This window comes from Drosophila albomicans, unplaced genomic scaffold, assembly GCF_009650485.2.
Source record: "Drosophila albomicans strain 15112-1751.03 unplaced genomic scaffold, ASM965048v2 utg000345l_pilon, whole genome shotgun sequence".
Lineage (NCBI taxonomy): Eukaryota > Metazoa > Arthropoda > Insecta > Diptera > Drosophilidae > Drosophila > Drosophila albomicans.
In genome coordinates this window covers 1-5,823 of record NW_026263624.1, presented here as the reverse complement: position 1 = coordinate 5,823, position 5,823 = coordinate 1, and the positions used below count along the sequence as shown (strand labels likewise).

The 5,823-nt window shown below is 36.3% G+C and overlaps 1 non-coding gene and 1 pseudogene across 1 annotated transcript; both read left to right on the top strand.

The window, feature by feature from the left end:
• Positions 1-305: 305 nt before the first annotated feature.
• LOC117577374 (small subunit ribosomal RNA) lies at positions 306-2,303 on the top strand. Its single transcript, XR_004573147.1, has one exon. It is a non-coding gene; the product is annotated as a small subunit ribosomal RNA (ribosomal RNA).
• Positions 2,304-2,876: 573 nt separating this feature from the next.
• Positions 2,877-3,056, top strand: LOC117577360 (5.8S ribosomal RNA; annotated as a pseudogene).
• The last annotated feature ends 2,767 nt before the right edge of the window (positions 3,057-5,823 follow it).

Here is a 5,823-nt window from a genome sequence, read left to right as displayed (position 1 = left end):
GTGATATAATATATTTAGTAAGTTGAAATAAAATGATATTTTTGAACGATTATATGCATATATATTTTATATATAAGTATATATATTTATATATAAACAATTGTGAATTATAACTAGCGAACGTGAATGCCATCTAATTATGGCCACATTCGTATAGTACATGTCAAGTATAACATATATATATATACAATTATTGAATATTATCGTTTGTTATTCAAAAATATTTGTGAGTTGTCATGTATTTTACATATTTGAAGATTTATGTAATTATATTTTAAATATATTTACATAATGAAATGAACATTATTCTGGTTGATCCTGCCAGTAGTTATATGCTTGTCTCAAAGATTAAGCCATGCATGTCTAAGTACACACGAATTAATAGTGAAACCGCAAAAGGCTCATTATATCAGTTATGGTTCCTTAGATCGTTAACAGTTACTTGGATAACTGTGGTAATTCTAGAGCTAATACATGCAATTAAAACACGGACCTTCTGGAACGTGTGCTTTTATTAGGCTAAAACCAAGCGATCGCAAGATCGTTACACTGGTTGAACTCTAGATAACATGCAGATCGTATGGTCTCGTACCGACGACAGATCTTTCAAATGTCTGCCCTATCAACTTTTGATGGTAGTATCTAGGACTACCATGGTTGCAACGGGTAACGGGGAATCAGGGTTCGATTCCGGAGAGGGAGCCTGAGAAACGGCTACCACATCTAAGGAAGGCAGCAGGCGCGTAAATTACCCACTCCCAGCTCGGGGAGGTAGTGACGAAAAATAACAATACAGGACTCATATCCGAGGCCCTGTAATTGGAATGAGTACACTTTAAATCCTTTAACAAGGACCTATTGGAGGGCAAGTCTGGTGCCAGCAGCCGCGGTAATTCCAGCTCCAATAGCGTATATTAAAGTTGTTGCGGTTAAAACGTTCGTAGTTGAACTTGTGCTTCATACGGGTAGTGCAACTTACAAATTGTAGTTAGTACTATACCTTTATGTATGTAAGCGTATTACCGGTGGAGTTCTTATATATAATTAGGTACTTGTACTTTTTTATATGTTCCTCCTATTTAAAAACCTGCATTAGTGCTCTTCATCGAGTGTTATTGTGGGCCGGTACAATTACTTTGAACAAATTAGAGTGCTTAAAGCAGGCTTCAAATGCCTGAATATTCTGTGCATGGGATAATGAAATAAGACCTCTGTTCTGCTTTCATTGGTTTTCAGATCAAGAGGTAATGATTAATAGAAGCAGTTTGGGGGCATTAGTATTACGACGCGAGAGGTGAAATTCTTGGACCGTCGTAAGACTAACTTAAGCGAAAGCATTTGCCAAAGATGTTTTCATTAATCAAGAACGAAAGTTAGAGGTTCGAAGGCGATCAGATACCGCCCTAGTTCTAACCATAAACGATGCCAGCTAGCAATTGGGTGTAGCTACTTTTATGGCTCTCTCAGTCGCTTCCCGGAAAACCAAAGCTTTTGGGCTCCGGGGGAAGTATGGTTGCAAAGCTGAAACTTAAAGGAATTGACGGAAGGGCACCACCAGGAGTGGAGCCTGCGGCTTAATTTGACTCAACACGGGAAAACTTACCAGGTCCGAACATAAGTGTGTAAGACAGATTGATAGCTCTTTCTCGAATCTATGGGTGGTGGTGCATGGCCGTTCTTAGTTCGTGGAGTGATTTGTCTGGTTAATTCCGATAACGAACGAGACTCAAATATATTAAAATAGATATCTTCAGGATTATGGTGTTGAAGCTTATATAGCCTTCATTCATGGTGGCAGTAAAATGTTTATTGTGTTTGAATGTGTTTATATAAGTGGAGCCGTACCTGTTGGTTTGTCCCATTATAAGGACACTAGCTTCTTAAATGGACAAATTGCGTCTAGCAATAATGAGATTGAGCAATAACAGGTCTGTGATGCCCTTAGATGTCCTGGGCTGCACGCGCGCTACAATGAAAGTATCAACGTGTATTTCCCTAGACCGAGAGGTCCGGGTAAACCGCTGAACCACTTTCATGCTTGGGATTGTGAACTGAAACTGTTCACATGAACTTGGAATTCCCAGTAAGTGTGAGTCATTAACTCGCATTGATTACGTCCCTGCCCTTTGTGCACACCGCCCGTCGCTACTACCGATTGAATTATTTAGTGAGGTCTCCGGACGTGATCACTGTGACGCCTTGTGTGTTGCGGTTGTTTCGCAAAAGTTGACCGAACTTGATTATTTAGAGGAAGTAAAAGTCGTAACAAGGTTTCCGTAGGTGAACCTGCGGAAGGATCATTATTGTTTTAATGCATCTAACCGTTAATAAATTAAATTTGTTTTTTCTCTTTTAGGGAATTGCAATATTTAATAAATTATGTAACTAATAAATATAAATATTTTATTCAATCATATGAGATACAATTATGCAACATATAATAATTTAAATTAGCTAAAAACCGTTTGTCATGTATTATTATTATTATATACTGTATTAAGAGTGTTTTATGTGTTTTGGATAAAATAAAAAACTGCGTGTATATGTACCATAATATACATGCGTTGCAAAATGTATTGTGCATATTCCAGTGCGCATACATTGGTTCGCAACACCTAAAGAAAAACAATGTTGTACCTGTTTGCAGGTTAACGCTTTACATATGTTGATCATAATAAATAAATTTAGCTAAAATATACTTGTCATATATCTTATTATTATCGATTATGTAAAACTAAGACATTTCGCAACATTTATTTAGGTATAAAAAAAAAAATTTTATTGAAGGAATTGATATATGCCAGTAAAATGGTGTATTTTTAATTTCTTTCAATAAAAATATTCTTGACGTAATGAAATAAAAAAAAAAATTGTATCACTCTAAGCGGTGGATCACTCGGCTCATGGGTCGATGAAGAACGCAGCAAACTGTGCGTCATCGTGTGAAACTGCAGGACACATGAACATCGACATTTTGAACGCATATCGCAGTCCATGCTGTTATGTACTTTAATTAATTTTTTAGTGCTGCTTGGACTACATATGGTTGAGGGTTGTAAGACTATGCTAAATAAGTTGTTTAAAATTTTTCGGAATTTTAAGCACATTGTATATTATTGGATAATATAAGTGTGAATCTAAAAAGTTCTCGCTTAAGATATTCATAATATGAATTAATAAATGAAAATACTAAAAACTCTGTTGCATGAGAAATTTGAAGAATTATATGTTCTTTATTCATTTCAAATAATATTGAGGAATGTCTAGCATAAAATATATTATTTTATAAAACTAGAATTGCCTCTTATTAACGAATATGGTATAAAGAATAATTTTGTGAATATTATGGACCTTCAAGAAAAAAATAGTATATTTCAAAATAGGCAGTAATTAAACAACCTCAACTCATATGGGACTACCCCCTGAATTTAAGCATATTAATTAGGGGAGGAAAAGAAACTAACAAGGATTTTCTTAGTAGCGGCGAGCGAAAAGAAATCAGTTCAGCACTAAGTCACTTTGTCTATATGGCAAATGTGAGATGCAGTGTATGGAACGTCAATATTCTAGTATGAGAAATTAACGATTTAAGTCCTTCTTAAATGAGGCCATTTACCCATAGAGGGTGCCAGGCCCGTATAACGTTAATGATTATTAGATGATGTTTCCAAAGAGTCGTGTTGCTTGATAGTGCAGCACTAAGTGGGTGGTAAACTCCATCTAAAACTAAATATAACCATGAGACCGATAGTAAACAAGTACCGTGAGGGAAAGTTGAAAAGAACTCTGAATAGAGAGTTAAATAGTACGTGAAACTGCTTAGAGGTTAAGCCCGATGAACCTGAATATCCGTTATGGAAAATTCATCATTAGAATTGTAATATTTAATCAATATTATAACGATAGTGTGCATTTTTTCCATATAAGGACATTGTAATCTATTAGCATGTATGGAATTTATCAAACAATTTTGATAAGAGTTTATTTAAATTAGAGTGCTTGCATTTTAACATAAAATAAATTTCAAAAATTTGATAAAGTGTGCTGATAGATTATATGAGTACAGTGCGTTAATTTTTCGGAATTATATAATGGCATGATTATCATTGATTTTTATGTTTATTATAAGCACTTGTATGATTAACAATGCGAAAGATTCAGGATACCTTCGGGACCCGTCTTGAAACACGGACCAAGGAGTCTAACATATGTGCAAGTTATTGGGATATAAACCTAATAGCGTAATTAACTTGACTATTATTGGGATTAGTTTTTTAACTATTTATAGTTGATTAACGCAATCCCGGGGCGTTCTATATAGTTATGTATAATAATATTTATATTATTTATGCCTCTAACTGGAACGTACCTTGAGCATATATGCTGTGACCCGAAAGATGGTGAACTATACTTGATCAGGTTGAAGTCAGGGAAACCCTGATGGAAGACCGAAACAGTTCTGACGTGCAAATCGATTGTCAGAATTGAGTATAGGGGCGAAAGACCAATCGAACCATCTAGTAGCTGGTTCCTTCCGAAGTTTTCCCTCAGGATAGCTGGTGCATTTAACTGTTGTATAAAATAATCTTATCTGGTAAAGCGAATGATTAGAGGCCTTAGGGTCGAAACGATCTTAACCTATTCTCAAACTTTAAATGGGTAAGAACCTTAACTTTCTTGATATGAAGTTTAAGGTTATGATATAATGTGCCCAGTGGGCCACTTTTGGTAAGCAGAACTGGCGCTGTGGGATGAACCAAACGTAATGTTACGGTGCCCCAAATTAACAACTCATTCAGAAACCATGAAAGGCGTTGGTTGCTTAAAAACAGCAGGACGGTGATCATGGAAGTCGAAATCCGCTAAGGAGTGTGTAACAACTCACCTGCCGAAGCAACTAGCCCTTAAAATGGATGGCGCTTAAGTTGTATACCTATACATTACCGCTAAAGTAGATGATTTATATTACTTGTAATATAAATTTTGAAACTTTAGTGAGTAGGAAGGTACAATGGTGTGCTTAGAAGTGTTTGGCGTAAGCCTGCATGGAGCCGTCATTGGTACAGATCTTGGTGGTAGTAGCAAATAATCGAATGAGACCTTGGAGGACTGAAGTGGAGAAGGGTTTCGTGTGAACAGTGGTTGATCACGAGTTAGTCGGTCCTAAGTTCAAGGCGAAAGCCGAAAATTTTCAAGTAAAAAAAAAGTAACTAAAATTTATATTTTGTCATAATTTAAAAAACTTGAATAATTTTGAACGAAAGGGAATACGGTTTCCAATTCCGTAACCTGTTGAGTATCCGTTTGTTATTAAATATGGGCCTCGTGCTCATCCTGGCAACAGGAACGACCATAAAGAAGCCGTCGAGAGATATCGGAAGAGTTTTCTTTTTCTGTTTTATAGCCGTACTACCATGGAAGTCTTTCGCAGAGAGATATGGTAGATGGGCTAGAAGAGCATGACATATACTGTTGTGTCGATATTTTTCTCTCGGACCTTGAAAATTTATGGTGGGGGACACGCAAACTTCTCAACAGGCCGTACCAATATCCGCAGCTGGTCTCCAAGGTGAAGAGTCTCTAGTCGATAGAATAATGTAGGTAAGGGAAGTCGGCAAATTAGATCCGTAACTTCGGGATAAGGATTGGCTCTGAAGATTGAGATAGTCGGGCTTGATTGGGAAACAATAACATGGTTTATGTGCTCGTTCTGGGTAAATAGAGTTTCTATCATTTATGGTAGTTTTCTTGTTCCCCGGATAGTTTAGTTACGTAGCCAATTGTGGAACTTTCTTGGCTAAAATTTTTAAGAATACTAGTTGG